The sequence below is a fragment of the Odocoileus virginianus genome, chromosome 19 (assembly GCF_023699985.2).
Source record: "Odocoileus virginianus isolate 20LAN1187 ecotype Illinois chromosome 19, Ovbor_1.2, whole genome shotgun sequence".
Taxonomy (NCBI): Eukaryota; Metazoa; Chordata; class Mammalia; order Artiodactyla; family Cervidae; genus Odocoileus; species Odocoileus virginianus.
In genome coordinates this window covers 17,024,014-17,046,733 of record NC_069692.1, presented here as the reverse complement: position 1 = coordinate 17,046,733, position 22,720 = coordinate 17,024,014, and the positions used below count along the sequence as shown (strand labels likewise).

Sequence of the window (22,720 nt, the reverse complement as noted above, 5' to 3'; positions counted from 1 at the left end):
TATGATTTGTTCCCTTAGCTGTTGAGCCATGTCCCTGACTAATCCTGATTGGTTTACATAAAAGCAACATTCTTTGTGCAAGAAGAGGCAGAGTCCTCCCTTTCAGCTGTCAGTAGGTCTAGCCCTTTCCTATTCTGTAAAATCCCCTCAACCAGGGAATCTAGTTGGTCCTGTAAGGCCACTAAAGATTTGACTACCCTCTCAATGTTGTCTGTGAAGTCCTTGGATAGTGTATGAAGGTGGTTGATGAAGCAATTCCTCCTATTCCCATACCTATCCCAGCCATAAATACCAGACCAAATAGTAGGGGAACAAATTGGATGGCTCTTTTTGACCATGTATGTGCTGCCAGAGGTACAGTGAGAGTCTTGTTGTTAGGGACAGTGTTCATTTGGGGAGTGAGGAAAGCTAAGGTGCAGATACCCATCCAGTTGACTGGTAGACATAAGTAAGCATCTGTCCCACAAAGAAAGAAAAGGCCTTGATGGGGGTGGCACCATACTGTGTTTGTGGGAGGATGAGTGGGCCACTCACCTTTTAGTGTTTGAATACATTCATCCCTGGTTAAATTGCCTATAAGTTCAATTCTTCTATCATTTGTAAAGCATTTTGGAGCCTTTTGAGTTAACTCAATTGTCCTTAAGACTGGCCCTTGTAAGGGTGATCTATAGGAGTTCCCATGGCTGTTGCATTATTCAGTGATACCAGCATAGCTAAGTACCATGGAGCTCCTAAGGATAAGCAAAACCAGCAACCCCTGGCCAGCTGGGGGTTGGTGTCATTAAGAAGGTGATGAGTTGCACTGAGAACCTGGTACAGATGAGGGTTTGAGGGGGAATTAACCCTGTAACCTGGGTCATACTGCCAGTAGGCAGAGCCTGATTTTTTAGGGTAGAGTTGGTCCATGATTTTGTTTGTCTGCATTATTGTCACTGGCTAGTAGGTTTTTCCACTTTTTGGTAGACAGACACCTGTTCTGGGTTGTAACAGCTGCATGGCATTTGGGGGTAGACGGAGGCGCAGGGGCATGATGGCAATGTAATGGTGTCAGGATACCGCCTGGGGTTTGGATTCTCTGGTGGGGAAAGGTCGAGGCAGTGGTGGGCATAACTTGAAAACATCGTTGGCACCCAGGCTCCTGGATGTACATCACATGGTTACGAAGGCAGTAGGTGATTGGCCTATAGGACTGGCTGTCTATCCATTGTTCTAGATTATGGTTAAGTAAGCAATTTTCCAAGAGTTGGCTGTAATGTTGACAGGTGCATGATGGATAAGGAACGTCACTATCGGTAACAGCAAGGGACACCAAAAGCCTGCAAAGCAGCCTGCACATAACAGATAACTGAACACTAGCAAAAGGTTTTCCCCCCATCTTTGGGCTGTCATGGCTATATCAATTGAGCCTATCATGAAGGGGTTCAGCTATACTGTGAGTGATTTAGTTAGTAGGAAGAATCTTATCATAAGAGACATCTAATAAGAATGAGGCTTCCCACTACGGTGAGATAACAGCTAACCGCAGCTTCTGACTCAAATCTCAGTCCTGGGGTGTGACTGAAGCTAGTGCTATAGCGAAGAGCACAGCAATAATACCAATCAGGGTTGACAGTAAAAACCAACTGATATTTTGACAGCCAGATCCTCAAGGTTCTGCTGTGCATTGACCAGCCAGCTGCCAGAGTGTGGCTGGAGGAAAGTTGAAGAATCATCAAGCTTCTGCTGTGTGTTGACTAGTCAGCTTCTGGAGTGACTAGAGCAGGGCTCAGCATCCTTCGTGGGTGAGGGCCTTTGTTTTTGGAACCAGACCTTAGGGGGTTTTTTGGGTCCGAAACTGTTTTCCAAGTGTTCTCATCACAGAAAGCTGCTGCCTTCTTGACTCTGGTGTGGTGGATCCAAGGGATGATGCCTGTAACTTTAACAGCAGTAGGGGTTGCCAGGACGACCATGTGAGGGCCTGTCCAAACTGGCTAAAGTGGTTCCTTTTTCCAATCTTTAACCCATACCTCATCTCCTGGCTGATAGGGATAAACCCAATTGCCCAAAGGAATGAGTGTCCTTTCTAAGGTTTCTCGGGCGATATGGTGGAAGACTTTTCCCAGGGCCTGGAGGTGCCAGGACATCTCCAGGTCAGCTAGTTATAGGAGGTCTCCCTTGAATTTTCCTATCACTGGGGGTGTTCTCCCATGTAAGAGCTCAAAGGGAGAATAGCCTGAGGACCTCAGGTGCATCGAACTCAGAGTAAGACTAGGGGTAGCATGTTGACCCAAGATAACTGGGTCTACTGACAGAGTTTAGCTAGTGAAGTCGTGAGGGTCTGATTCATGTGTTCAACTTTCTCTGAGCTCTGTGACCTGTAAGCAATGTGAAGCTTCCATTTGATTCCCAGTGTCCTGAATAAAGTTTGGATTATCTCAGACACAAAAGCTGGCCCAGTGTCGGACCCTATGGAGAGAGGAAGCCCGTATCTCAGGCAGCCTGTGTCTCTTAGTAGGGCCTTGGTCACTTCTTGTGCCCATTCAGTGTGCATGGGATAAGCTTCAGTCCATCCTGAGTAGGTGCAGAATACTGTAAGTAAATACTTACAGCCCCTCTAGGGTTTGACTTCAGTAAAGTACACTTCTAGATCTTCAGAGGGCGGTGTCCCAACTGTCTGCACCCCTGAGTTGGGTCTTGGCCCCTGGCTGGCATTGTTTTGTGCACCAGTCACATCTAGCACTGATCTGGGCACACAGGCTTGGGAGCTTGGGAATGAAACCGTAGCAGCTCAGTACGCTCAGTTTTTCCTAAATGAGCTGTCTCATGATGTTTTACCAGCTGGACTGCTATATTGCTGGGGACAAAGAGTCTTTGGGAGCTTCCACCAGTCCTCCTTTTCTTTTATTCCTCCCTCATTTAGAGCCCATTGATCTTCTTCCTTGGTATATCTCGGGGATGGAGGCAACTTTGGCGCCAAGATGACCTTAAAGATTGACTCAAGGCCCACTGTGGGGCTGGGTTGGGTCACCGCCTCCTTGGCTGCCTGGTCAGCCAACTGATTTCCTGTGCTGATTGGATCAGTTCCTTGCTGATGGCCTTTACAATGGATGACTGCCACCTGGGAAGGCTTCCAGACTGCTTACAACAGCTGAAGGATTTATTTTTTGGTTTTAATCTCCTTTCCCCTTCTGTCAATAGTCCCCTTTCTTTATAAATGACTCCATGAACATGTTAAGTAGCAAAGGCATACCTTGAACCAGTATGGATGTTGACTTGTTTCCCTTTGGCATGCCTTAGCACCTGGGTGAGTGCCCATAGCTCAGCCCGTTATGCTGACCACGCTTGTGGCAAGGCCTCAGCCTTCACTATCTTGTCAGTTGTTGTTATGGCAGAGCCTGCTTTGCGCTGCCCGTCTTGGATAAAACTGCTTCTGTCAGTGAACAGTTCCAGTTCTGGGTTCTGGAGGGGAATGCTCATCAGGTCTGGCCTGCTTGAGTAAATTTTATCTATGACCTCCTCACAGTTATGATCGGGGGTTATGAAGTGGGAGTTTCCGCTTCTGTAGGTGAAAAGATGGTGGGGTTCAGTCTCCGCACAGTCTCAAGTTGGACCTGTGGGTTTTCGCAAAGCAGTCCTTGATAGTGAGTCATCCTGGAATTGGTCAGCCACTTATGCCCCCGGCTGTTCATCAGAGCGGTAACACCATGGGGAACCTTCACATTCATATTTTGTCCTAGAGTAAGCTTATCTGCTTTGACCAAAACCACAGTGGCAGCTAATGCCCAGAGGCATGGTGGCCATCCTGTGGCCACTGGATCCAGTTGTTTGGACAGGTATGTGACCGGGCACTGCCATGGCCCAGCTGTTTGTGTGAGGACCCCCAGTGCAGTGTGATTTCTCTCATGTACAAAGAGGTTAAAGTCCCGTGTCACATCCAGCAGCCCTAATGCTGGAGCACTGGTCAAGAGTCTCTTCATCTCCTTGAAGGCCTTTCCCATTCGGGTCCCCACTCCAGGGGGTCCTTACCAGACCCTGCTGTGGCTTTAAACAAAGGCTTGGCAATTTCACAGAAACCCAGGTATCCAGATCCGGCAGCTTCCGGCAGCCCTGAGGAACACACAGACTTCTTTCCTGGTGTTTGGCCAAGGTATTGAACAGATGGCCTGCTTCCTCTCATGTCTGAGTGCCCGATACCCTTTTGAGATGACAAAACTGAGGTACTCAACCTCCTGTCTGCAGATCTGAGCCTTTTTCTACGACACCTTGTACCCTGTGGTAAAGAGAAGGGCCAACAGGGCTATGGTGCCTCTCCAGCAGTCCCCTTGGGTGGGACTGGCTAGCAACAGGTTATCCATGTACTGGAGTAGGGTGCAGTTGAAAGTTTCTCTGGGAAAGGCAGCAAGGTGTGCAGCCAGGGCTTCACCAAACAGGGGTAGATGAGTTTTTGAAGCCTTGTGGCAGTCAGGTCCAAGTCAGCTGTGTCTTTTTCCCAGTGTGTGGGTCTTTGCATTCAAAGGCAAACAAGGGCTGGCTGGCTGGTGACAGCTGGAGGCAGAAGAATGCATCCTTGAGATTGAGGCAGATGAACCAGCTTGCCTGAGTGGGTAAGAGATACAGGAGGGTATAGGGATTTGGGATCACTGGATGGATGGTGATCACTGCACTGTTGACGGCGTGGAGGTCCTGAATGGGGTGGTAGTCGTTCCCTCCAGACTTTTTGGCTGGTGAGAGTGGAGTGTTCCAGGGAGACTGACATTCAATTAAGATCTCGGCATCTCATAGGCACTGGATGTGGCCCCAAATTCCCAGGTGTACCTCTCGTGGTACTGGATATTGTTTCTGTCTAACAGGAGTAGCTCCTGGCCTCAGGTCCACTATAATGGGGGCATGGTTTTTGGCCAAACCTGGGGGACCCTTCTCTGCCCAGACATCAGGGAATTCTTTTAGAAGTCTGGGGGGATTTATTTATTACCTCCTTGAGGAATAGAGATGCCATTCATCTTCCCTGGGCATGGTCATGGCCATCATCAGGGTCGATTGGCTTCCCAGGGTGAGGCTCACAGGTTTTCTGGGGGCAAAGGTGGTTTGTGCCCCCAGATTTGCCAGTAAGTTTCTACCCAGCAGGGGAATGAGGCATTCCGTAAATAGAGAAATGCATGAGTCACCAGATGGCCCCCTAGCTGGTGTGAATGGGCCTTGCAAAATGAGTGGCCTGCCATGTTCCCTGTATCCCCAATAATTGTTGTTCGGCCTGTGAGGGGAGTCACAGGTGTGATTACCACGGAGTGTTCGGCTGCAGTATCCACAATAAAAGCCATTGATTGGCCCCCTGCTTTCATTGTGACTGTGGGCTCCCGGGGGCCCAGGATCAGGGAGCCTGGTCTTCGCTGGTCTGATTCTGCTCCAGTCAGGCTGATAAGGTTTTGGAGAGCCAGGTCACACTGGTATCTTTCTCATTGGGTTGACTGAACTTCTTCGACCCTTTGGATGTCCTTTTGTGATGGGGGCACTCATCCCTCTAGTGTCCAATCTCTTTGCAGTAGACACACTGGTCTTAGTGGTGGTCTCTTCTCAGTGTCCCCTTTCCACGAGGGAGCAGTCTGTTTCACTGGATCTGAGCTCCTCAGTGCCACTGCTGGCAGGGCTGCTTTCTGTTTCATTTTTTTGTTTGTTTGTTTTTAATGTTTCTTGTTGGGCTTCATGGTCTTGGTTCACAAAGACTTTATTTGCTACCTCCAGCAGCTGTGTGGCATTCATCCCAGTGAAGCCTTCCGGCTTTTGGAGGTTTCACTGGATGTCTGCACGGGGTTGAGCCACAAAGGCAGTGTTAATCATCCATTGATTCTTGGGTGTCTCAGGGTTGAATGGGGTATATGTCTGGGACACTTCACACAGTCTTTCACAGAAATTGGTGGGAGTCTCATCCGGTTTTTGGATTATCATTGTAATCTTGGACGTATTGGTGGGCTTTTTGGCTCCCACTCATAGTCCATGTGGAGAAGGAAATGGCAACCCACTCCAGTGTCCTTGCCTGGGGAATCCCAGGGACGGGGGAGCCTGGTGGGCTGCCGTCTATGGGGTCGCAAAGAATCAGATACGACTGAAGTGACTTAGCAGCAGCAACATAGTCCATGTAGAAGGGCATCGCGGTAGTGACCCAGGGTTTCTTATCCTTCTCTGGTATTGAAATCCCAGTTAGGTCTCGTCTCTGGCATCGCGTCTTGTGCCCATCCTTCTACAACTAAGACCTCTGTGGGGGCCTGTCCTCGGAGCCATTTTTGAGCTTCTGTCAAGATGCATCACCTTTCTTCAGTAGTGAAGAGAGACATAAGGAGCTGGTGACAGTCGTCCCATGTGGGCTGATGGGTGTGGAAAATGGACTCCAGGAGGTCAATCATAGCCTGTGAGCCATCAGAGTATGCTGGGTTATGGTGTTTCCAGTTTAGCAGATCAGTAGTGCTGAGGGGCTGGTAATAGAAGATAGAGTAATCAGGCTGGACTGAGCCGTCCTCATTCACTTGTTGAGGACCTTGAGGTTTTGCAGTGGCATCTGACAGGCCACGGCCAGCTGGTTAGATTGTTTGGCTGAACAGAGCCACTTCCCTGCTGGCTCAGGGCTGGAGTCTTCTTATGAGTTGGTTGCGGGGGACATGAAGGGAGGTGGACTGTCTGGCAATGTGTCTGGCGCTGGCTGTGCTGGGGCTTGTGAAGACAGGGGGAGGTGTGGCAGGGGCAGCGGAGGTCTTCCACCAGATCCCCCTGGAATATAGGTTTTTTTCTCTTCTTCCTTCTTTTTCAGAGTGGGTGGGCCACAAATACCCTACTCTGTCCGTGTCTGTTCATGCAAAATCTTTCCCATGGGGGCAGGGCCTGTGCTATTAGAAGCCAGGAGTCTATGTGTGGAAACTGATTTGGATGTCCTGGAGTCCCGGTGATGACCTGGTGCACTTCTCGGACAGTGGGCAGGTCGAGAGTGCCCTCCGGCAGCCATCCGACATCAAAGGATGGCCAATCAAGCTTACAGAAGTTGTGAAGCTTCCTAGGGGTTGTCTTGACTCCATAATCTTCTAAAAAGCCCTTCTTAAAGTTCTTTATCATGCAATCTAAAACTGTTGGCTTAGAGGAACTTCCACCCATGTTGACAAATGTAATCTACCTGGCAGGGTTTTGAGGAAAACCTCATCTCTTAGATGTCAGCTCAAGGAGTCAGTGGACAGAAGAATAACCAGTAACCAATAATTTCTCCCTCCCTGTGTATTCTGCCCTGAGAAAATGGCATAAAGAAAAACAAGTGTGGGTGCCCCCTCAAAAGAGGAGACCATCCAGGTGCCTGGTTGGCCACGTCCCTGGGGGGTGGAGTTTAGGTGCCTCTTAGCACTGGCAGATCAGTATAAACCCCTGATCTGGATCTGTCTCGTAGAGAGGGACTGGGTCCCCCAGAGGCAGGCACCGCCTTGAGCCATATGAGGTCACCATGGAACCGCAAGTTAGGGCCCACTGGGACTCCATAGCCGTGAAGGCTGTGAAGCCATACAATTGAGCCTGAAGCACTAGTGAATCAGGCCGCACACTCATTCACATTTATTTTTTGTCTGCCTCGCCACTCTCCCAAGGGAGATTTAAGATGCCTCTTAGCATTGGCAGGTCGGTATAAACCCCCAACCCAGACCAGACTTGCAGGGAGGGATCAAATCCCCCAGAAACTGTCACCGCCTTTCAGCCTCATGAAGTCGTTGCAGGTTTTGGACCCTCTCAGGCTCTATAGTCTGAGGACTGTGGAGCTCACTTTCACTTCCTTCAATAAACAATCATGCATACACAATTACTCAGAGGTTATCACAATACCTCCCTTTTCCCAAGTTCCCAGGTCCTATCTCATGCTCCCTTCCTGGGAGCAAGGAGGTGATCAGTCTCCTCTTCTCCCTGTTGGGGTAGGATCTGACTGGGGACTGGCCCCAGGGCCTTACCTGATCCTGTGGCCATTCCTGGTGAGTTGTCCATCCCGCCACTGAGTCCGGTCAGGGCTCAGCCATCCAGAGTCAGAACGCCAGTCCAAAAGAGAACCTGGAATACTGTGAGGTGGCATGCCTCCTCATTCATCTGAGGGCTCCTCTGCTCCGACCCAGCTGAACCACCAGTCTGATGGCTCAAGGGTTGGAATCTGTCGCTGGGGCCTCCAGAAATGTTGCAGAAACCAGTACTCTAGAAACCAAGCACCACACTTGGAGAGTTGGAGAACTCAGTTTATTATGCTGGTGGGCCCAGAAGAGTTAACACTCTCAAGTTCTGAGCCATGAACAAAGGGTTACAGAGTTTTATACACTGACAGGCATGATTAAGTGGGTTTGCAGGGGTTGGGTGATTACAAAGAGCAGGACAAGGGTGAGTGAGATAAACTCCAGTTCCTAGTATTGTGAATCCCCACTTTCTGAGACTACGTGACCTACATGATCCAGAATTTGCAAGGAACAAGCTGAGTTACAGAGACAGAAGGAGCAGGAGGTTTTGTAGAATTTTAACTTTTCCTCTTCAGTGGAAATTAAAACAGTCTTTTTTTTTTTTTTTTGCTCTTAGAATAAAGAAATAGAATGGATGTTAGAAGAATCATAGCAGAGAAACTAAATTTTAAAACTTCTTTTTCTAGGAATACAAATGTTGTATAGACATTCTTCAACTACATAAAAATGGCCAGTGAACACATGAAAAGATGGTCTACTTTATTAGTTATTAGAGAAATCCAAGTCAGATTCACAATGAGGTACCATTTCATACCCACTAAAATTTAGGGTATATAGTTAAAAACACACATACAACAAAAGAACAGCAACAATAACAACAAGAAAGGAAAACGACAAATGCTGGTGGAAATATGGAGGAATTAGAATCCTTAAATATAGCTGTTGGGAAGGGTTCAGCCTACATGTAAAAGAGACTGGTGATTCCTCAAAAAGTTCAATATAGGATTACCATATAACCCTACTATTCTACTCCTAGGTATATGCTAAAAAGAATTTTGTTAACAGGCATTCAAACAGGCACATATAAGTGGAAACAGCCCAAATGTCAATCAACAGATGAATGGATGAATGAATTATAGTGTATATATATATTTGTATATATAATAGAAGTTATTCTGATATAAAAGTGGATGAAGTACTGATGTATGCTACAATGCAGAAAACCTCTGAGATGAAAGAACTTGACATGAAAGATCCTATCTTCTATGACTCCATTTATATAAAATATCCAGAAAAGATGAGTCCATAGAGAGAATATAGATTTGTGGTGCCTGAGGAAGAGGGCGATGGGGAGAAACTTGCCTGAAGGATAATGGATTTTACTTGGGAATGATGAGATGTTTTGAAACTAGATAAAGGTAGTAGTTACACAACATTATAAATGTACTAAATGCCACTGAATTACTTTAAAGGGATTAATTTTGTGTTATGTGACTTTCACTACCATGTTATTTAAAAAATATAAATGTGACAAATATTTATATATGAATGCAAATGAATTTAAGGGGAGGGATGTTGGCAGAGTTTGGATTCAAGATCTTAAACTTATTTATAAGACTAAGTTGGTTTATTTTTTCAACCAGTTACTGAGTCTTAGGAACTGTGATTGTAGGATTTGAAAATGGGTTAAACTACTCTAAATATAAAGAATTCCAAAGGCATTTAATTTGAATTATAATAACAATAAAAGTAATAAACATCTGGAGAAGACATCTTCAAGAGTCCATTAACAATGACCAAAACAAAAAGTTTGTTCCTGTTTTCTATACATCTCCTCAAAACTGCTTTGGAAAGGGCTTCTAGTTCTAAATTTTCTCTTAATAAACAACTGCTGAATTGCTAAAGTCAAAATGATGTTTCTTTATAAAAGGAATGATTTTCTTGCTACTTTTTTCTATATTTACTTTTTATACAAGCCCAGAAACAACATATTTTATCCTAATCTGCCAGCTTCCTCTCTGTTATAAGGCTATCATGATAATAACCCTCAAGGAATGATTTAACTTCATAATTATAAGAACTCAAAGAATGATTAGAACAATGTTTTCCTTCTCTCTCATTTCCTCTCGTTAATTCTCTAGCTGCAATTCTCTCTGCTCTTCCTTTAATGTTCACTGTTGGGCCAATAATGCCCCCTGGTAGAAGCAGGATGAGGAGTTTATTCACTCCTGAGTGATGAATGTCTCCGCACAGCAGTGGGATTCACAAGCATATTGAATTGATTGCTGGCTTGCTTTCCCTATTTCCTTTTAAAATTTGTTGTATAAAGACCTGTAGTAACAAATATTAACTTTGACTTTTTGGAAAATATCAACAGTTATTTTTAGAGTTGTCCTATAGACCAATAGTGACAACATATTTTATGTTTAGATCACTTGAATTTATGTAATTGGATATAAATGCACATTCTAGTTTTAGGCCATGTAAACTCCTTGACATTTTATCACTGGGACTGAATTGGAAATAACAGATTGTGTAGTTGTGTCTGTTGTCCTTTCTTTATCACAAGTGCTACTTAATTTTAGACAAATGTTTTCTTATAGCTTGGCTAATAAAATAAGGCACAAATAAGAATACAATGAAGAAGGAAATGTAAGTACATTATTAAGATGGACTCAAAACAGGCTAAAGAGAAATGAGATTTTAAAGGGATTGTAACAGAAGACAAAACATAAACTATTAAGTGCTTTTGGAAAAACTAGCTATTTGTATCAAAAAATAATGTTATACCTCTGGATAATACTATATTAGAAGTTGAAGATGTTCAAATAACTTAAATGTGGTAAAAGTGTCCACACACTAGATTTGAACATTGAAAATTGTTTCATAATTAGTGACAAGATAGTCTTTCTATTTCTACTTCAGTAGAATAAGTCAGTTAAGTATCTGGAACAAATGTTCCAACTCATTGAAAAATCAGTTAAAGGCAAAATGATTCACATCTATGAATACTATTTACTGCATATCATGTTAAAAAAAAAGGATTGATGATACCTAGTAATGAATATGAGTGGTAATATATATTTTCATACATTTCTGAAAGAAATATAAACTAAACTTTTTTAAGGTCTATTTATGAATAACTATTAAAATTTTAAATGCACATACCTTGGACTAGAAACCCTTGTAGAAACATTGAAACTACAGAAATGTTTGTGTATGTGCTCAGCTCCTGTTTAAGAATATCCAGAGTAATATTTTAAGAGGAATTTTAAAAAGCAACATATACAAGCATCTCTAGGAAATGTTTGCATAAATATTAGCACATCTGTAGTGTAGAATACTCTGCTCCCTTTAAGAAAGAATGAGGTAGTGTGATAACTACCTTGTGATAACCTGAAACTATATTCATGATTTTTTGCTCCATGAGGAAATTTTTAATTTGTAAAAATAATCTGTAGTATGTATGATCTCATTTTTATTTAAAAAATCCATACTGCTATTGTATAAATGTGTGTACAACTGCATAGGAAAAAGACCCAGATGGTTATTCAAATATTATCTCTGAGAAACAGAAAAGAATGTATTGGGGACCAGTAAAACAGGACATGTAAGCATTACCTAATATACCCATGTATTGTTTGACAATTTTATAAGTGAATGATATTTTTACTTAGTTTAAATGTACTAAAGAGTGGAAAAAAACAATAGAGACATTTGTTTTACCTTTTGCATGAATTTTAAATTGAGATTTCTTATAAATTAGTTGTTTAAGAAAAACTCTCCAAAGTACTGGTTGGTCTAATATCTAAAGCAATTAAAATGAATTCATTATTTAAATTAACCTTTAGATGACATTACAGATTGAAATAAGATGGGTATATTCTAACAGGGCTTTAGGCATTTTCTCTGCACATGTATTTCTATGAAACAGCTAAAAAGTGTGAGGTGTCTGAATCAGAATGTCCATGAGGGAATATGGACCCTCACATCCTCTGAAGTGTTAGAGAAATTTCAAAACCCAACAGAAATTATTCACCTTGTGAAAAAGTAATCTTCAAGTGTTACAGATTTCCTTGAATCTGGAAAATAACTTCAATGCCTTTTCACCTTGCCTGAACTTGTAACTCACAACTTGCACTTCTTTGTTTCTGACTACACAAGCTACTCCCTAATGTAGTTTAATATTATTTCCTTTAAATACTATTTAATAATAAAGCCAATAATATGTTTGCTTTAAATATGCTAATACATATATAGTATTAAATATATAATATATATATACTATATATATAGTATTAAAATATTAAAACTAATAATAAAGCAAATAATACTATTTGCTTTAAATGTTAAAGCAGATATTAATATTAAATATTAAAGCAAAGCTTTGATATTTGTACTTGATTTTCATATATGTGTTTATGGTACTATGTACACTGTTATAAAGGAATTGTTTAGTCACCCTTTGTACATTTTCTAGCATATTATAGCACATACTCAAAGTAACTTGTAAAAAATTGTTATATACTGAATTAGAGAATACACTTTCCTAACATTATGCGAAAGAGCAACTTTAAATCCTTTTTGTAGTTTACAATTACTGTTTTCAGATGTGTTTTTTAAGAAGTATGTTTGTTTTAATGTGTAACTTCTATTTTCTTTATGATTAGTTGATCACTATTTTATAAAAATAATCTCAATTATTGTGAATGTCATAGTAGTAACATAACAATCATGGAAACTTATTGGCTACACAATATGTGACTTGACAAGATATAAATATACTTGGACATTCTCTATTAGAGAATAGAAATCTCTAAGGGATTTTCAATTAAAGGGGCCACTTGGATAATGTACTTTTGTGTGCTGGTTTATTCACAGGTTTATCTCCATGAATTTGAGAAAATTAAGAATAAAAGATTCATTGCTTACAGAAAATCATCCCAAGATGATGCTCCCTTTTGACCAGTACAAAAGAGAGGTAGGAATGATACTTTTTAAAAATTATTTACTTGGGCATGTTGTCATGGTGTTGTGTTTTAAGGATGCAAAAGTTTGTTGAAACATGGAAATTATAGTGAGAGATATCCTCTTTTTTTTCTTCTCACTTTGCACTCTTTTTGTTTTCTCCTATTCCTTAGAATTCTTTCGTCTCATTCAAGAAATGTAGTTGTTTATTCTAATTTAGTTTCTGTTACTAAGAAATTTCCATGGGTCTAAAGTATATGTATATTTTTGCATGTAAGAGTTATTGAGTAGTCTGTTTTTGGCAGAATTACAGGTATTCAATATCCCATTACTCTCTGTGAAACCTTGTGGAAAAATGTGAATGGAACAACATTGCGGATAACATTCTATATTAGTCAGCTACAGCAGTTGTTCTTTAGCTTGTTGCATTTAGTTTATAGTAGTTGTGCTCTTGTCCTTCTCAGCTTGCTTTCCGGTTTTCAGGGTGCTATTGTAAGTCTGTGCCTGTACTGTTCCAGGTGTCTTCTTGAACTACTAAAATATTAGTGCGTTGAACTTGGTGTAAAGTAATTTACTGGGAATGCATGTTGCCATCATTTGGGATTTGGGATTTGGGATATCCACTGTTGCCAATTTATGGAACACTTAAATGATGCAGTTGTGATCTGAATTAAGGAGTAAGTGAAAGTGGTTATAGAGTCGTTTTGTAAATAAAAGACAGGAGATTGGCAAGGTGTATATTCTGACCTACATTCAATTTCTTTCAGTAAACTTGTAGCCACGGTACAGGCGTACCAACATGAAACTTGTCAATTTAGTTTTCTTAGCAAATATCCCTCACAAGTTCATTTTTATGGTTAATATGTTTACTAATGGGCTTCGCTGGTAGTTCAGATGGTAAAGAATCTGCCTATGGCGCAGGAGAGCCAGGTTTGATCCTTGTGTTGGGAAGATCCCTTGGAGAAAGGAATGGCTCTCCAGAATTCTTGCCTGGAGAATCCCATGGACAGAGGGGCGTGGAGGACTACAGTCCATGGGATCACAGAGTTGAGCATGACTGAGTGACTAACATTTTCACTTTTCACACTAATACTTCAGAAAAGACTTTATGAACAAAGAAACAACAAACCAGAAAGCCTATACTGTGTCTTTTAATAAGTATTTAAAGTAAGAAACAATGCATATTTGGCATTTTATGTGACTAGGAACAGTTCCATTAGGACTTTTAAAACTTTAAAGAAAAAAGCCTTTGCTTTTCAAAATCTGTTTTTATGTTACTCTAAATAAGTCTATTTAAACATTTTTGTCATTTTATGTATATTATGGTCTCTAAAGTATTTACCAAAATAGCTGCTTTTTTTCTTTTAGAAAAATATATTCACTCAAAAATAATTTCAGGTAGATTCTTTGTAGATTGTTTTAGAAAAAGATATGGTCAATATTGAGGATAAATTTTAAGATATATCAGGACTTTGTCAGGTTATTGCATAATGATTGATTTATATTATAAAACAAGATAAATTATCAATTGTAATTAGGTAAACTAAACTTTGGGAATATAAAAAAAATTAAAATTTCTAGTCTAAGCTCTTTAAAGATTCTTGCAATTTTTTTGTCTTTACTCCTAAGTAGATTATCATTTGTTTCTAATGACTGAGGCTTTGAAACAATTACATCCATACTAATATTCTAAGTGTCTTATTCAAGTAACCAGGGAAGAAGAAAACATGTTTAGGTGGTGAATCTATCATGTCTTCTCAATTAAATTCCAATTCCATACATGCATGGTTAATATCATTTAATGGTGTTTTTATTACTCAGCCACAAATTATTGGTCATTATTTTCCAATCTCAAATTACCATAGCTTATGACACTCTTTGTCCATACACATATATATACATACACATTCATATATATATATTTGTATATCATGCAAAATAGTTTCACTCTTCTATGAAAATAAAAAATACTCTGTGCTCCACTTGTACATCCCTTCTGAACCCCTAATCATTGGAAATCTCTTATATTTTTAGTGCTTCCATAGTTTTACCATTTTTAGAACACTGTATAGTTGAAATCATACAGGATGTAGCCTTTCCAGATTGGCTATTTTCACTTAGTAATATGCATTTAATTTTCTTAATATCCTTTCATGGCTTGATAGCTCATTTCTTTTTAGTCCTAAACAATATTCCTTTGTCTGGATGAACCACTGTTTATTTTCCATTTGTGTACTGAAGAATATTGTAGTTGCTTCCAAGTTTTCATAATTAATAATAAAGCTGCTATAAACGTCTGTGTATGTATTTTTCTGTAGTCATAAGGTTTCAACTCCTTTGGGTAAATACCAAGGAGCACAGTTATTGGATTGTATGGCAAGAGAAATGCTTAGTTTTGTTGAAAGAGCCAAACTACCTTCCAAAGTGGCTGTAGCGCTTTGTGTTCCCATCAGCAATCGAGAGTTTCTGTTGCTTCCCAGTCTCACCAGCATTTGGTGCTGCCAGTGGATTTTGATCATTCCAAGTGTGCTGTAGTATTTCATTGTTTTAATTTGCATTTTCCTGATGACGTGTGACAAGGAATTTCTTTTCATATGATTATTTGCTATTAATATATTTTCTTTGTGAAGTGTCTCTTAAGGTCTTTGGTCCATTTTTTAATTGGGTTGTTTTCTTATTGTTAAGACTAAAGAGTTTTTGTTTTAGTTTTTCATATATTTGGATAACAGGCCTTGATAAGATTTGTCTTTTGCAAATATTTTCTCCCACCCTGTAGCTTGTCTTTTTACTCTACTGACAGTGCTTTCACAGGGCATAAGTTTTTAATTTTAATGAAATCCAGCTAACCAATTCTTTGTTACATGAATCATGTCTTTGAAATACTCAATGTTGTCAAGATGTCAGTCATCCCAACCTAATACATAGATTCAAGAAAATCCCATGTCTTTGATGTTATATCTAAAAAGTCATTACCAAACCCAAGTTCTAGATTTTCTCCTGTGTCATATTCTGAGAATATCAGAGTTTTGAATCTCATATTTTGGTCAAAGTTCCATTTTGGGTTAATTTTTGTGAAGGGCATAAAATCTGTTTATAGATTAATTTTTTGCACGTGAATGTCCAGTTTCCAACACCATTTGCTTTATTGTACTGCTTTTGCTCCTTTGTCAAAGAGAGCAGTTGACTATATTTACATGGGTCTATTGCTGGGGTCTGTTCTGTTTTATGGATCTGTTTGTTTATTCTTTGCCAGTACCTCACTGTCTTAATTATTCTATCTTTCTAGTGAGTCTTAAACTCAAGTAGTATTAGTTCTATTTTTTTTCTTCTCCTTCAATATTATGTTGATTATCCTGGGTCTTTTGACTCTTTTTATAAATTCTAGAATCATTTGATTGACAGTAGTAAAATAACTTGCTGGCATTTTCAACTGGGATTTTATTGAATCTATATATTAGGTTGGGATGACTGACATCTTGACAACATTGAGTATTTCTAACTCTGAATATGATATTTCCTCAGACACTGAAGAGACCACCTGCTATGTGGGAGATTTTGGTTCCATCCCTGGGTTGGGAAGATCCCCTGGAGAAGGGAATGGCCACCCACTCCAGAATTCTTGTCTGGAGAATTCCATGGACAGAGGAGCCTGGTGGGCTACTCTTTGATGGGGCATCAAAGAGTTGGACACAACTGAGTGATTAACTTTCACTTCACTTCACTTTCAACCCTGAATATGGAATATCTTTCCATTTATTTAACTTTTATTTGACTTCTTTCCTCAAGAGTTTTATCATTTTCATCATATAGATCAAACACATATTTTCTTAGAATTCTATCTTAATATTTTATATTTTGGATGCTAATATAAATAGCATTGTACTTTTAATTTCAAATTCCACTTGTTCATTATTGGTATATAGAAAAGTGATTGACTTTTGTATAATAACCATATATCCTGCAACCTTATTATAATTGTTTTTCAGTTCCAGGAATCCTTTGTCATGGTTTTCTTTCAGATTTCAAACATAGATTAACGTGTCATCTGTAAATAAAGACAGCTTTCTTTCTTCTCAATCAGTATACCTTTTTTGTTTGTTTGTTTGTTTTTTTATTGAATTAGCTAGGATGTCCAGTATGAAGTTGAAAAATAGTGATAAAAGGAAATATCCTTGTTTTTTTCCCCTTATTTTAGTGGGGAAGCTTTTAGTTTTTCTGATAACTATAATATTAGTTGTAAGTTATTTGCAGATAGTCTTTAACAAACTGAAAATTTCTTCCCTATGCCTAGTTTACTGAGAGTTTTTGTGATGAATATGTGTGTGGAGTTTGTCAAACAGCTTTTCTGTTTTCATTAACATGGTCTGTGGCTTTTTCTTCTTTAGCCTGTTGATGTGGTAGATTACATTAATTGATTTCACAGGCTTCTTTTAAAGCACTGATTTACATTTTTCCTATGGTTTAAGGGGGAGGATGTGCCTTTCCATTTTTAGGTGTAGGACACATAGGTAAGGCTCAGTTAATAATTCTTTACTTTTTTGGTGTTTTAAGTATATATATATTATTGAAGTGTAGTTGACTTACAATGTTTCAAGTATGTTACAATGTTTCAAGTGCACAGCAAGGTGATTCAGTTACCCAAATACATATATATTATTTTTGAAATTATTTCCATCATATGTTAATACAAGCTATTAACTATTGTTCCCTGTGCTATACAGTAAACCTTTGTTGCTTGTTGCATATCTATTTTTAAAATTAGAAATCTAGCATTCTATTCATACTAAGTCAAACAAGTGGAATCAAAATGTCATAATTTTTTAGTTTGGCAAAACTTCATAAGTCTTCATACACACACACACACACACACACACACACACACACATGAAGTGAAGTGAAAGTCACTCAGTCTTGTCCGACCCTTTGCAACCCCACGGTCCCTACAGTCTGTGGAATTCTCCAGGCCAGAATACAGGACTGGATAGCCTTTCCCTTCTCCACGGAATCTTCCCAACCCAGGGATCAGACCCAGGTCTCCTGCATTACAGGTGGATTCTTTGCCAGCTGAGCCACAAGTGAAGCCGTATATATATATTTCTCAAGCCTTTATCAAGTGTTTTTTCTATTACACTTGATAAATGCTTAAGAAAGAACTTCAGAAAAAATGCAGAGATGGAGAAATTGAAGACCATAACTAAATGAATTGGGAGCAGTGAATATGAAATAGAAAAAGTGAAACAAACTAGATCAAAGCAAAAGATCATCATACAGTCCAGTTGTTTTTAAACATGACTGCTCATTAGAAACATATCTGGAACTCTGGAAAAGAAAAGCAATACCTGAGAAATTGTATTTTTAAATAGTCACAATAATTCTGATATGCACCTGGATTTTTAAAAGTGATTACAGATTTTTCTGTTAGACCCTAGTTTTGGTGATACAGAATTCTATGTTTCTGTTGACCAATCATGATACCATGGTATTAAGTGAGTAATAGTTACATAATCTCAATAGTAAAAGATGTTTATCAGTCTTCACAATCAACAGCCAGACAAAAAATAAAAGATAATTACAATTGCAAGCCATAAAGGAAACATGATTAACTTAACAGTATAATATAACTACATACAATTTGGGGAAGGGATAAAGCCGAGTGATGTGATTTAAGTGGAAATGAGTACATACACATGTTTTCATCTACCAGCCAGTCTATGTCTTTTGGTTGGTGCATTTAATCCATTTACACTTAAGGTAATTATTGATATGTATGATCCAGGAGTTGGTGATGGACAGGGAGGCCTGGCGTGCTGCAATTCATGGGGTCTCAAAGAGTTGGACATGACTGAGCGACTGAACTGAACTGAACTGATGATCCTGTGACCATTTTCTTAATTATTTTGGGTTTATTTTCTATAGGTCTTTTCCTTCTCTTGTGTTTCCTGCCTAGAGAAGTTCCTTTAGCATTTGTTGTAAAGCAGGTTTGGTGGCGCTGAATTCTCTTAACTTCTGCTTGTCTGGAAAGCTTTTGATTTCTCCATCAAATTTGAAGGGGAGTCTTGCTGGGTGGAGTATTCTTGGTTGTAGGGTCTTCCCTTTCAATCACTTTAAATGTATCATGGCTTCCCTTTTGGCTTGTAGAGTTTCTGTTAAAAAATTAGCTGATAGCCTGATGGGAGTTCCTGTGTATATTATTTGCTGTTTTTCTCTTGTTGCTTTTAATATTTTAAGTCTATCTTTAATTTTTGTCTGTTTGATTACTCTGTGTCTTGGTTTGCTCCTCCTTGGGTTTATCCTTCCTGAGACTCTCTGCCTCCTGTACTTGGTTGATCATTTCCTTTCCCATGTTCAGGAATTTTTCAGCTATTATTTCTTCAAATATTTTCTCAGATTCTTCCTCTCTTCTCCTTCTGGGACCCCTGTGATGAAAATGTTGGTGCATTTAATATTGTCCTAGAGATCTCTTAGGCTGTCTTCATTTCTTTTCATCCTTTTTTCTGTATTCTGTTCTGTGGCAGTGATTTCCATCAGTCTGTCCTCCAGGTCATTTATCCATTCTGCCTCAGTTATTTTGCTGTTGATTCCTTTTAGTGTATCATTCATCTCTGTTTCTTTGCTATTCAGTTCTTCTGGGTCTTTGATAAACATTTCTTGCATCTTCCCAATCTTTACCTCCATTCTTTTCCCAAGATCCTGGATCATCTTCACTATCGTTATTCTGAATTCTTTTTCTGGAAGGTTGCCTATCTTCATTTAGTTTTTTTTCTGGGATTTTATCTTGTCTCTTCATCTGGGATGTAACTTTCTGCTTTTTCATCATGATTAACTTCCTGTAATATGGTTTGTGTTTCAGCCACTGTGAGATTGTGCTTCTGGCTTCTTCTGTCTGCCCTCTGATGGATAAGGCTAAGAGGCTTGTGTAAGCTTCTTGATGGGAGGCACTGGCATGGGAAAAACTGGTGGGCAGGGCTTTGCTCAGTAAAGCTTTAATCCAGTTATCTGTTGATGAGTGGGGTTGCACTACCTCCCTGGAAGTTGTTTGGCCTAAAGAAACCGAGTCCTGGGGCCTACAGGCTCTATGGTAGGGGGACCCTCTAGTGTCCCCATCCCTGTGGTGAGCCCCTGCTGACCCACACCTCCACAGGAGCCCCTTTGACACTAGCAGGTCGTTTTGGTTCAGTCTCCTGTGGGGTCACTGCTCCTCTCCTCTGGGTCTTTGTGAATTCAAAAGTTTTTTGTGTCTCCAAGACTGGAGTCTGTTTCCCTCTCCTCTGGAAGACCTGTGATCAAATCCTGCTGGCCCTCAAGGCCAGATTCCCTGGGATTTCCAGTCCCTTTGTCAGATTCCCCAGGCTGGGAAGCTTGATGTGAGGTTCAGAACCTTCACAATGGTGCAAGAACTTATTTGGTATTATTGTTCTCCAGTCTGTGGGTCACCCACCAGGTGGGTATGGAATTTGATTTTATCATGATTATGCCCCTCCTACCTTATTACTGTGCCTTCTTCTTTGTCTTTGGATGAAGAGTATCTCTTTTATTGTGGGTTCCAACATCCTCCTGTTGAAGGTTGTTCAACAGCTAGTTGTAATTTTGGTGCTCTTGCAGAAGGAGATGAGCGCACATCCTTCTACTCAGCCATCTTAAACCAGAACTTGCAATAATTATTTACTTAATCAATTGACAAAGCAAATACTCATGTACAATTTAAATCAATCATTTAAATACTTACTGCTAAAGTTTATATGTGCTATAAATTACTTTTTCACTTCTCCATTACTGCAAATCAGAATGTATGGAATTTTCCCTATGCCTGGAATTTATTACTGTATTTTGGTTGAAAGAATTTAAAATACAAATCATTATCTTACTGTTTTCTGTAGCCCCAAAATTCATATTTTTTTTTGTTGCTGAAAAATGATAAACTTCCAGTTAATGATTCATATTATTGTTATCCATTTATATAAGATTTACAGGAATATCTATAGAACTGAATATATACTAGTTCATTGATATCACAGACTGGATGCTACCTTGGGTTATCCTTATATTATTCTTCCCACTTAAAAGGCAGTCCAGTCAGGATCCTGGTACATTAGTTTATCCACAAAACTGACATGCACATAACATCATGTAGTGTTGATTGTACATATAATTCTTTCATTTTGACATACTCATTTGAAATTATTTTATCATTTTTTCTTGTATCTGGTATTCATTAAAATTTTCTTTGAGAATCTAGTAAATGCCAGGTGTTATTCTAGGCACAAGGAATATAACAACAAACATACTTTCCTTGCCCTAAAGGACATTACATTTTAGGAGGAATGGGGTGGGAGACAAAGGAAAAATATTTGGCATGTAATACAATGGATGGTGAAAAGCAATAGAATCTATTAAGCAGGATGAGTGGATGAAGAATGAAAGTGTTCATTTAAGGTAGTCTGCAGAAGTCTCTGTGATATGATGTTACTTAAGGAAGGATCTAAAGAAAGTGAAGATGCTTCTATGGATATCTGAGATTAAATCATCACCTGCAGAGGGAATTACAGTAGCAGTTCACTGTATTCAAAGAACAGCAGGGAATCTAATGTAGTTGGAGTAAAATGAGCAAAAGAGAAAGAAGTGCGAGATGAGATCAGAGAAAAAAATCAAGGTCCTGGGTCCTACAGACTTTGCTAAATCATCAAAAAGACTGTGTTTTCATCACACACTGTTGGAGAACTTTGAGAGCAATTTTACTTCATGACTGTGACTCTATTTTGAGGATGAAGAGTAGGGAAAGCATAGAAGCAAAACTGTGATCCAGGTTAAGCCTAGTGCTGTCTTGGACCAAGGTAGCCATGGTTAAAATGATACTAAATTGTTACATCTTTAATATATTTGGAGAGTGCATTGTTAAGATTTGTTTGTGAATTGTACTTAGAGTCTGAAAGGGAAGAGTCAACTGTGATGTTTAAATTTTTGTTTTCAGTCAGTGGAAATTTGGTGTTTCCATTTATTTAGATGAAGGAGACTAAGGGAAGAAGCTGAGGAGAAAAATAATTTGATTTTGGACATGTTAAATAGCAAGTTTTAATTTGTTAAACATGTTAAGTATGAAATATAGTGAGAACTGTCAGCTTAAAATGTAAATTTCAAGCTCATCAGCATAGATGTAGTATCTTAAAACTTTGTAGGAGTGGATAATAGAATGTGAGTGACTGAACATGCATGCAATAGAATGTGGAAAGTGAGTGATCCTAGATGTGAAAATGTGTCTAAGGACTAAATCCTTGAACAGTACAACCAAGGAAACTAAGACAGTTAGCAACTGGTAGTAAAGAAGGACAACCAGTTGTTATCCTAGGAATCAAGTGAATATAATGTTTCAGAGAGTGAGTTCTCTCCTGGGTCAAAAGATGCAGATACATCAAGCACTGCTTATAGCTTGGATAGGATATTACTTTTGAAAACTTTTTAATTTTTTTTTTAATTTTGCAGGAGAGAAGCCAATGCTATATTCTGGGCTAGCTGGATTTTGTGTCTGGATTCACTTAACTTAAATTTTGATACAGCCAATCAAAGTAATACAGCATTTTTCATCTCTCCTGTCCCCTGATCTTGCTACCATAGGGACAGTTGCTTCCTATAAACATCTATTTTCTGGGTGATTTCATGTTTACTCCTGAGTTTTCCATTTCTTACAGAACTAGATGGGCCCAAGGAAGTTTTGCCAGTAGTTTTGAGTACCCCGTCCAATTGTTTGCAAATAAGAATTTTTGCCTTCATGTGTGGGAAAATGAACCTTTCTGGCTCATTCCCAAATATGCAGCCACAGG

The 22,720-nt window shown here is 39.5% G+C and overlaps 1 long non-coding RNA gene across 1 annotated transcript in view; it reads left to right on the top strand.

The window, feature by feature from the left end:
* The first annotated feature begins 12,825 nt into the window (after nt 1-12,825).
* LOC139039615 (uncharacterized) overlaps nt 12,826-22,720 on the top strand; it is a 416,973-nt gene continuing 407,078 nt past the window's right edge. The window contains exon 1 of the long non-coding RNA XR_011492949.1: nt 12,826-12,918. This is a non-coding gene — a long non-coding RNA (uncharacterized lncRNA). The remainder of the gene's footprint in view (nt 12,919-22,720) is intronic.